Raw genomic sequence first — 12,294 nt, forward strand, 5'->3', positions numbered from 1 at the left:
TGATATTTCTGTTTGTCTAGATGATATTTTATGCACTTGCCTAACGAAATGACTTTGCTTTTCTCCAAAACCATTTTTACTGTGATTTTTTGGGTCCATTGCATACGAATTCCACAGCACTTTGTCCGGATGTGACAGGATGAAACCGGAAATATCCGGTTTTGTTTTGGCTAACTGAATCCCAGATATTAATACAGCCCCTGTGTTTGTGTATTCCTGATATTATCCATGGACTTTATTGTTTTGAATGTTTTTTATCAGGGAACATTTAATTTTGTGCTTGGAGAACTAATTGTTTGCACATTTAGATAGCAGATCTACACATTCGTATTTTCTAGGGAGAAAGCTAGAGGAACTGCGACAAACAAACATGATATATCTGTTTGTATAGATGACATTTTATTCACTTGCCTAATGAAAAGGCTTTGCTTTTCTCCAAAACCATTTTTACTGTGATTTTCTCGGTCTATTGCATACAAATTCGACACCAGTTTATCCGGATATGACTGGATGAAACCAGAGATATCTGGTTTTGTTTTGGGTAACTCAATCCCAGATATTGCTACAGGCTCTGTGATTGTGTATTCCTGATATCATCCACAGACTTTATTGTTTTGAATGTTTTTTATCAGGGAACATTTAATTTTGTGCTTGGAAACTCTAATTGATTCCACATGGAGACACCAGCTCTACATATTTGTATTTTCTAGGGAGAAAGCTAGAGGAAATGCGGCAAAAAAAACATCATATTTCTGTTTGTATACATGATATTTTATGCATTTGCCTTACAAAAAGACTTTGCTTTTCCCCAAAACCATTTTTACTGTGATTTTCTCGGTCTATTGCATATGAATTCCACACAATGTTCTCCGGATATGACTGGATGAAACCAGAAATATCTGGTTGTGTTTTGGCTAACTCAATCCCAGATATTGCTACAGCCTCTGTGTTTGTTTATTCCTGTTATTATCCACGGACTTAAAGTTTTGAATGTTTTTTATCAGGGACCATTTAATTTTGTACCGTTGAAACACTAATTGTTTCCACATGGAGACACCAGCTCTACACATTCGTATTTTATATGGAGAAAGCTAGAGGAACTGCGGCAAACAAACATGATATTTCTGTTTCTATAGCTGGCATTGCATGCACTTGGCTAATGAAAAGACTTTGCTTTTCTCCAAAACCATTTTTTACTGTGATTTTCTCTGTCCATTACATACGAACTCCACACCACTTTGTCTGGATATGACTGGATAAAACCAAAAATATCCAGTTGAGGTTTGGCTAACTCAATCTGAAATATTTTGAAAGCCTCTGTGTTTGTGTTTTCTGGATATTCTCGATGGACTTTACTGTTTTGAATATTTTTATCAGGGAACATTTAATTTTGTACCGTGGAAACACTAATGGATTCAACAGGGTGACACCAGCTCTACACATTCGTATTTTCTAGGGAGACTGCTGGAGGAACTGCGGCAAACAAACATGATATTTCTGTTTGTCTAGATGACATTTTATGCACTTGCCTAACGAAAAGACTTTGCTTTTCTCCAAAACGATTTTTACTGTGATTTTCTCGGTCCATTGCATACGAATTCTACACCAGTTTGTCCGGATATGACTGGATGAAACCGGAAATATCTTTTTTTTTTATTTTGGCTAACTCAATCCCAGATATTTCTACAACCTTTGTGTTTGTGTATTCCTGATATTATCCACTGACTTTCTTCATTTGAATGTTTTAATCAGGGAACATTTAAGTTTGTGCTTGGAATCACTAATTGGTTCCACATGGAGACAGCAGCTCTACACATTCGTATTTTCTAGGGAGAAAGCTAGAGGAACTGCGGCAAACAAACATGATATTTCTGTTTGTATAGATGACATTTTATGCACTTGCCGAACGAAAAGACTTTGCTTTTCTCCAAAACCATGTTTACAGTGGTTTTTTCAGTCCATTGCATCCGAATTCCAAACGACTTTTTCCGGAAATGACTGCATGAAACTGGAAATATACGGTCGTGTTTTCTAACTCAATACGAAATATTGTGAAAGTTTCTATGTTTGTGTTTTCTGGATATTATCGATGGACTTATTGTTTTGAAAGTGTTTTTCAGGGAACATTTAATTTTGTACCGTTGAAACACTAATTGGTTCATATGGGAACTCCAGCTCTACACATTCGTATTTTCTACGGAGAAAGGTAGAGGAACTGAGGCAAACAAACATGATATTTCTGTTTGTATAGATGACATTTTATGCACTTGCCTAACGAAAACACTTTGCCGTTCCCCAAAACCATTTTCCTCTGATTTTCTCAGCCCACTGCATACAAATTCCACACCACTTTGTCTGGATATGACTGGATGAAACCAGAAATATCCGGTTGTGTTTTGGGTAACTTAATCCCAAATATTGTGAAAGCCTCTGTGTTTGTGTTTTCTGGATATTATCGATGGACTTTATAGTTTTGAATGTTTTTATCAGGAAACATTTCATTTTGTACCATTGAAACACTTATTGGTTCATCATGGAGACACCAGCTCTACACAATCGTATATCTATGGAGAAAGTTTATGAACTGAGGCAAACAAACATGATATTTCTGTTTGTATAGATGACATTTTATGCACTTGCCTAACGAAAAGACTTTGCTTTTCTCTAAAACCATTTTTACTGTGATTTTCTCAGTCCATTGCATAAGAATTCCACACCAGTTTGTCCGGATATGACTGGATGAAACCAGAAATATCCGGTTGTGTTTTGGCTAAATCAATCCGAAATATTGTGAAAGCCTCTGTGTTTTTTGTTTTCTGGATATTATCGATGGACTTTATTGTTTTCAATGTTTTAATCTGGGAACATTTAATTTTGTACCATGAAACACTAATTGCTTCATCATGGGGACAACAGCTCTACACATTCTTATTTTCTAGGAGGAAGGATGGAGGAACTGCCACAGACAAACATGATATTTCTGTTTCTATAGATGACATTTTATGCACTTGCCTAACGAAAAGACTTTGCTTTTCTCCAAAACCATTTCTACTTGGTTTTCTCGGTCCATTGCATACGAATTCCACACCAGTTTGTCCGGATATGACTGGATGAAACCGGAAATATCTTGTTTTCTTTTGGCTAACTGAATCCCAGATATTGCTACAGACTCTGTATTTGTGTATTCCTGATATTATCCACGGACTTTATTGATTTGAATGTTTTTTATCAGGGAACATTTAATTTTGTTCATGGAATCACTAATTGGTTCCACATGGAGACAACAGTTCTACACATTCGTATTTTCTAGGGAGAAAGCTAGAGGAACTGCGAAAAACAAACATGATATTTCTGTTTGTATCGATGTCATTTTATGCATTTGCCGAACGAAAAGACTTTGCTTTTCTCCAAAACCAATTGTAGTGTGATTTTCTCGGTCCATTGCATATGAATTCCACACCAGTTTGTCCGGATATGACTGGATGAAACCAGAGATATCTGGTTGTGTTTTGGCTAACTCAATGTCAGATATTGCTACAGCCTCTGTGTTTTTGTATTCCTGATATTATCCATGGACTATTGTTTTGAATGTTTTTATTAGGGAACATTTAATTTTGTGCTTGGAAACTCTAATTGTTTCCACATGGAGACACCAGCTCTACATATTTCTATTTTCTAGGGAGAAAGCTGGAGGAACTGCTGCAAACAAACATGATATTTCTGTTTGTATCGATGACATTTATGCACTTGCCTAACGAAAAGACTTTGCTTTTCTCCAAAACCATTTTTACTGTGGTTTTCGCAATCCAATGCTTACGAATTCCACACCAGTTTGCCCGGATATGACTGGATGAAACCAGAGATATCTGGTTTAGTTTTGGCTAACTCAATCTGAAATAATGCTACAGCCTTTGTGTTTGTGTATTCCTGATATTATCCATGGACTTTTTTTTTTATAATGTTTTTTTATCAGGGAACATTTAATAATGTGCTTGGAAACACTAATTGGTTCCACATGGAGAAATCAGTTCTACATATTTTTATTTTCTAGGGAGAAAGCTAGAGGAACTGCATCAAACAAACATGATATTTTTGTTTGTATCAATGATATTTTATTGAATTGCCTAGTGAAAAGACTTTGCTTTTCTCCCAAACCATTTTTACTGTGATTTTCTCGGTCCATTGCATACGAATTCCACAAAAGTTTGTCCGGATATGACTGGATCAAACCAGAAATATCTGGGCTTTTTTTGGCTAAGTCAATCCCAGATATTGCTACAGCCTCTGTGTGTGTTTTTTCTAGTATTACCCACAGACTTTATTGTTTTGAATGTTTTTATCAGGGAACATTTAATTTTGTGCTTGGAAACACTAATTGGTTCCACATGGAGACACCAGCTCTACACATTCCTAATTTCTCGGGAGAAAGCTAGAGGTACTGCGACAAACAAACATGATATTTCTGTTTGTCTAGATGACATTTTATGCACTTGCCTAACGAAAAGACTTTGCTTATCTCCAAAACCATTTTTACTGTGATTTTCTTGGTCCATTGCATACGAACTCCACACCAGTTTGTCCGGATATGACTGGATGAAACCGGAAATAACCGGTTGTGTTTTGAGTAACTGAATCTGAAATATTGTGAAAGCCTCTGTGTTTGTGTTTTCTGGATATTATCGATGGACTTTATTGTTTTGAATATTTTTATCAGGGAACATTTTATTTTGAGCTTTAAATACTAATTGGTACATCATGGGGTCACCAGCTCTACACATTCGTATTTTCTAGGGAGAAAGCTAGAGGAACTGCGGCAAACAAACATGACATTTCTGTTTGTCTAGATGACATTTTATGCACTTGCCTAACGAAAAGACTTTGCTGTTCTCCAAAACCATTTTCCTCTGATTTTCTCAGCCAATTGCATACGAATCCCACACCAGTTTGTCCGGATATGACTGGATGAAACCAGAAATATCCGGTTGTGTTTTTGCTAATTCAATCCGAAATATTTTGAAAACCTCTGTGTTTGTGTTTTCTGGATATTATTGATGGACTTTATTGTTTTGAATATTTTTATCAGGGAACATTTAATTTTGTACCATTGAAACACTGCTTCATCATGGGGAAACGAGCTGTATACATTCCTATTTCTAGGGTTAAAGCTAGAGGAACTGCGGCAAACAAACATGATATTTCTCTTTGTATCGATGACATTTTATGCACTTGCCTCACGAAAAGACTTTGCTGTTCTCCAAGACCATTTTGCTCTGATTTTCTCAGTAAAAGGCATAAAAATTCCACACCACTTTTTACTGCTATGACTGGATGAAACCAGAAATATCCTGTTTTCTTTTGGCTAACTCAATCCCAGATATTGCTACAGCTTCTGTGTTTGTGTTTTCTGGATATTATGGAGGGACTTTATTGTTTTGAATGTTTTTATCAGGGAACATTTTATTTTGAGCTTGGATACAGTAATTGGTTCCACATGGAGACACCAGCTCTACATATTCGTTTTTTCTAGGTAGAAAGCAAGAGGAACTGCGGCAAACAAACATGATATTTCTGTTTGTATAGATGACATTTTATGCACTTGCCTAACGAAAAGACTTTGCTTTTCTCCAAAACCATTTGTACTGTGATTTTCTCGGTCCATTGCATATGAATTCCACACCACTTTGTCCTGCTATGACTGTATGAAACCAGAAATATCCGGTTGTCTTTTGGCTAACTCAATCTGAAATATTGTGAAAGCTTCTGTGTTTGTGTCTTGTGGATATTATCGATGGACTTCATAGTTTTGAATGTTTTTATCATGGAACATTTAATTTTGTACCGTTGAAACACTAATTGGTTCATCATGGCGACACCAGCTCGACACATTCAAATTTTCTAGGGAGAAAGCTAGAGGAACTGCGGCAAACAAACTTGATATTTCTGTTTGTATAGATGACATTGTATGCACTTGCCTAACGAAAAGACTTTGCTTTTCTCTAAAACCATTTTTACTGTGATTTTCTCGGTCCATTGCATACGAATTCCACACCAGTTTGTCCGGATATAACTGGATGAAACCGAAATATCCGGTTGTGTTTTGAGTAACTGAATCCGAAATATTGTGAAAGCCTCTGTGTTTGTGTTTCCTGGATATTATCGATGGACTTTATTGTTTTGAATATTTTTATCAGGGAACATTTTATTTTGAGATGGAAATACTAATTGGTACATCATGGGGTCACCAGCTCTACACATTCGTATTTTCTAGGGAGAAAGCTAGAGGAAGTGTGGCAAACAAACATGACATTTCTGTTTGTATAGATGACATTTTATGCACTTGCCTAATGAAAAGTCTTTGCTTTTCTCCAAAACCATTTGTACTGTGTTTTTCTCGGTCCATAGCATACGAATTCTACACCAGTTTGTCCGGATATGACTGGATGAAACCAGAAATATCCGGTTGTGTATTGCCTAATTCAATCCGAAATATTGTGAAAACCTCTGTGTTTGTGTTTTCTGGATATTATCGATGGACTTTATTGTTTTGAATATTTTTATCAGGGAACATTTTATTTTGAGATGGAAATACTAATTGGTTCATCATGGGGAAACCAGCTCTACACATTCGTATTTTCTAGGGAGAAAGCTAGAGGAACTGCGGCAAACAAACATGATATTTCTGTTTGTATAGATGACATTTTATGCACTTGCCTCACGAAAAGTCTATGCTTTTCTCAAAAAAATTTGTACTGTGATTTTCTCTGTCCATTGCATATGAATACCATACCAGTTTGTCTGGATATGACTGAAAGAAACCGGAAATATCCGCTTTTGTTTTGAATAACTCAATCTCAGATATTGCTACAGCCTCTGTGTTTGTGTTTTCTGGATATTATCGATGGACTTTATTGTTTTGAATGTTTTTTTATGGAGGAACATTTTATTTTGAGGTTTGAAACACTAATTGGTTCATCATGGGGACACCAGCTCTACACATTCATATTTTCTAGGGAGAAAGTTAGAGGAACTGCGGCAAACAAACCTGATATTTCTGTTTGTATACATGATATTTTATGCACTTGCCTATCGAAAAGACTTTACTGTTCTCCAAAACCATTTTCCTCTGATTTTCTCAGCCCATTGCATACGAATTCCACACCACTTTGTCCGGATATGACTGGATGAAACCTGAAATATCCGGTTGTGTTTTTGCTAATTCAATCCGAAATATTGTGAAAACCTCTGTGTTTGTGTTTTCTGGATATTATCGAAGGACTTTATTGTTTTGAATGTTTTTATCACGGAACATTTCATTTTGTACCGTAGAAAAACTAATTGGTTCATCATGGGGAAACGAGCTCTACACATTCGTATTTTCTAGGGAGAAAACTAGAGGTACTGCGGCAAACAAACATGACATTTCTGTTTGTCTAGATGACATTTTATGCACTTGCCTAACGAAAAGACTATGCTTTTTCAAAAAAATTTGTACTGTGATTTTCTCTGTCCATTGCATATGAATTCCATACCAGTTTGTCTGGATATGACTGAAAGAAACCGGAAATATCCGATTTTGTTTTGAATAACTCAATCCCAGATATTGCTACAGCCTCTGTGTTTGTGTTTTCTGGATATTATCAATGGACTTTATTGTTTTGAATGTTTTTTTATGGGGGAACATTTTATTTTGAGCTTTGAAACACTAATTGGTTCATCATGGGGACACCAGCTCTACACATTCATATTTTCTAGGGAGAAAGTTAGAGGAACTGCGGCAAACAAACCTGATATTTCTGTTTGTATACATGACATTTTATGCACTTGCCTATCGAAAAGACTTTGCTGTTCTCCAAAACCATTTTCCTCTGATTTTCTCAGCCCATTGCATACGAATTCCACAACACTTTTTACTGCTATGACTGGATGAAACCAGAAATATCCTGTTTTCTTTTGGCTAACTCAATCCCAGTTATTGCTACAGCCTCTGTGTTTGTGTTTTCTGGATATTATGGAGGGACTTTATTGTTTTGAATGTTTTTATCAGGGAACATTTTATTTTGAGCTTGGATACAGTAATTGGTTCCACATGGAGACACCAGCTCTACATATTCGTATTTTCTAGGTAGAAAGCAAGAGGAACTGCGGCAAACAAACAGGATATTTCTGTTTGTATAGATGACATTTTATGCACTTGCCTAACGAAAAGACTTTGCTTTTCTCCAAAACCATTTGTACTGTGATTTTCTCGGTCCATTGCATATGAATTCCACACCACTTTGTCCTGCTATGACTGTATGAAACCAGAAATATCCGGTTGTCTTTTGGCTAACTCAATCTGAAATATTGTGAAAGCTTCTGTGTTTGTGTCTTGTGGATATTATCGATGGACTTCATAGTTTTGAATGTTTTTATCAGGGAACATTTCATTTTGTACCGTTGAAACACCAATTGGTTCATCATGGCGACACCAGCTCGACACATTCAAATTTTCTAGGGAGAAAGCTAGAGGAACTGCGGCAAACAAACTTGATATTTCTGTTTGTATAGATGACATTGTATGCACTTGCCTAACGAAAAGACTTTGCTTTTCTCTAAAACCATTTTTACTGTGATTTTCTCGGTCCATTGCATACGAATTCCACACCAGTTTGTCCGGATATGACTGGATGAAACCAGAGATATCTGGTTGTGTTTTGGCTAACTCAATATCAGATATTGCTACAGCCTCTGTGTTTTTGTATTCCTGATATTATCCATGGACTATTGTTTTGAATGTTTTTATTAGGGAACATTTAATTTTGTGCTTGGAAACTCTAATTGTTTCCACATGGAGACACCAGCTCTACATATTTCTATTTTCTAGGGAGAAAGCTGGAGGAACTGCCGCAAACAAACATGATATTTCTGTTTGTATCGATGACATTTATGCACTTGCCTAACGAAAAGACTTTGCTTTTCTCCAAAACCATTTTTACTGTGGTTTTCGCAATCCAATGCTTACGAATTCCACACCAGTTTGCCCGGATAAGACTGGATGAAACCAGAGATATCTGGTTTAGTTTTGGCTAACTCAATCTGAAATATTGCTACAGCCTTTGTGTTTGTGTATTCCTGATATTATCCATGGACTTTTTTTTATAATGTTTTTTTATCAGGGAACATTTAATAATGTGCTTGGAAACACTAATTGGTTCCACATGGAGAAATCAGTTCTACATATTTTTATTTTCTAGGGAGAAAGCTAGAGGAACTGCATCAAACAAACATGATATTTTTGTTTATATCGATGATATTTTATTGAATTGCCTAGTGAAAAGACTTTGCTTTTCTCCCAAACCATTTTTACTGTGATTTTCTCGGTCCATTGCATACGAATTCCACAAAAGTTTGTCCGGATATGACTGGATCAAACCAGAAATATCTGGGCTTTTTTTGGCTAAGTCAATCCCAGATATTGCTACAGCCTCTGTGTGTGTTTTTTCTAGTATTACCCACAGACTTTATTGTTTTGAATGTTTTTATCAGGGAACATTTAATTTTGTGCTTGGAAACACTAATTGGTTCCACATGGAGACACCAGCTCTACACATTCCTAATTTCTCGGGAGAAAGCTAGAGGTACTGCGACAAACAAACATGATATTTCTGTTTGTATAGATGACATTTTATGCACTTGCCTAACGAAAAGACTTTGCTTATCTCCAAAACCATTTTTACTGTGATTTTCTTGGTCCATTGCATACGAATTCCACACCAGTTTGTCCGGATATGACTGGATGAAACCGGAAATAACCGGTTGTGTTTTGAGTAACTGAATCTGAAATATTGTGAAAGCCTCTATGTTTGTGTTTTCTGGATATTATCGATGGACTTTATTGTTTTGAATATTTTTATCAGGGAACATTTTATTTTGAGCTTTAAATACTAATTGGTACATCATGGGGTCACCAGCTCTACACATTCGTATTTTCTAGGGAGAAAGCTAAAGGAACTGCGGCAAACAAACATGACATTTCTGTTTGTATAGATGACATTTTATGCACTTGCCTAATGAAAAGTCTTTGCTTTTCTCCAAAACCATTTGTACTGTGTTTTTCTCGGTCCATTGCATACGAATTCTACACCAGTTTGTCCGGATATGACTGGATGAAATCAGAAATATCCGGTTGTGTATTGCCTAATTCAATCCGAAATATTGTGAAAACCTCTGTGTTTGTGTTTTCTGGATATTATCGATGGACTTTATTGTTTTGAATGTTTTTATCAGGGAACATTTCATTTTGTACCGTAGAAAAACTAATTGGTTCATCATGGGGAAACCAGATCTACACATTCGTATTTTCTAGGGAGAAAGCTAGAGGAACTGCGGCAAACAAACATGACATTTCTGTTTGTCTAGATGACATTTTATGCACTTGCCTAACGAAAAGACTTTGCTGTTCTCCAAAACCATTTTCCTCTGATTTTCTCAGCCCATTGCATAAGAATCCCACACCAGTTTGTCTGGATATGACTGGATGAAACCAGAAATATCCGGTTGTGTTTTTGCTAATTCAATCCGAAATATTGTGAAAACCTCTGTGTTTGTGTTTTCTGGATATTATCGATGGACTTTATTGTTTTGAATATTTTTATCAGGGAACATTTAATTTTGTACCATTGAAACACTGATTGGTTCATCATGGGGAAACGAGCTGTATGCATTCCTATTTCTAGGGTTAAAGCTAGAGGAACTGTGGCAAACAAACATGATATTTCTCTTTGTATCGATGACATTTTATGCACTTGCCTCACGAAAAGACTTTGCTGTTCTCCAAGACCATTTTGCTCTGATTTTCTCAGTCCAAAGCATAAAAATTCCACACCACTTTTTACTGCTATGACTGGATGAAACCAGAAATATCCTGTTTTCTTTTGGCTAACTCAATCCCAGATATTGCTACAGCCTCTGTGTTTGTGTTTTCTGGATATTATGGAGGGACTTTATTGTTTTGAATGTTTTTATCAGGGAACATTTTATTTTGAGCTTGGATACAGTAATTGGTTCCACATGGAGACACCAGCTCTACATATTCGTATTTTCTAGGTAGAAAGCAAGAGGAACTGCGGCAAACAAACATGATATTTCTGTTTGTATAGATGACATTTTATGCACTTGCCTAACGAAAAGACTTTGCTTTTCTCCAAAACCATTTGTACTGTGATTTTCTCGGTCCATTGCATACGAATTCCACACCAGTTTGTCCGGATATGACTGGATGAAACCGGAAATATCCGGTTGTGTTTTGAGTAACTGAATCCGAAATAATGTGAAAGCCTCTGTGTTTGTGTTTTCTGGATATTATCGATGGACTTTATTGTTTTGAATATTTTTATCAGGGAACATTTTATTTTGAGCTTGGAAATACTAATTGGTACATCATGGGGTCACCAGCTCTACACATTCGTATTTTCTAGGGAGAAAGCTAGAGGAACTGAGGCAAACAAACATGACATTTCTGTTTGTATAGATGACATTTTATGCACTTGCCTCACGAAATGTCTATGCTTTTCTCAAAAAAATTTGTACTGTGATTTTCTCTGTCCATTGCATATGAATTCCATACCAGTTTGTCTGGATATGACTGAAAGAAACCGGAAATATCCGCTTTTGTTTTGAATAACTCAATCCCAGATATTGCTACAGCCTCTGTGTTTGTGTTTTCTGGATATTATCGATGGACTTTATTGTTTTGAATGTTTTTTTTATGGGGGAACATTTTATTTTGAGCTTTGAAACACTAATTGGTTCATCATGGGGACACCAGCTCTACACATTCATATTTTCTAGGGAGAAAGCTAGAGGAACTGCGGCAAACAAACCTGATATTTCTGTTTGTATACATGACATTTTATGCACTTGCCTATCGAAAAGACTTTGCTGTTCTCCAAAACCATTTTCCTCTGATTTTCTCAGCCCATTGCATACGAATTCCACACCACTTTTTACTGCTATGACTGGATGAAACCAGAAATATCCTGTTTTCTTTTGGCTAACTCAATCCCAGATATTGCTACAGCCTCTGTGTTTGTGTTTTCTGGATATTATGGAGGGACTTTATTGTTTTGAATGTTTTTATCAGGGAACATTTTATTTTGAGCTAGGATACAGTAATTGGTTCCACATGGAGACACCAGCTCTACATATTCGTATTTTCTAGGTAGAAAGCAAGAGGAACTGCGGCAAACAAACATGATATTTCTGTTTGTATAGATGACATTTTATGCACTTGCCTAACGAAAAGACTTTGCTTTT

Source organism: Lepus europaeus, unplaced genomic scaffold, assembly GCF_033115175.1.
Source record: "Lepus europaeus isolate LE1 unplaced genomic scaffold, mLepTim1.pri SCAFFOLD_32, whole genome shotgun sequence".
Classification (NCBI taxonomy): domain Eukaryota; kingdom Metazoa; phylum Chordata; class Mammalia; order Lagomorpha; family Leporidae; genus Lepus; species Lepus europaeus.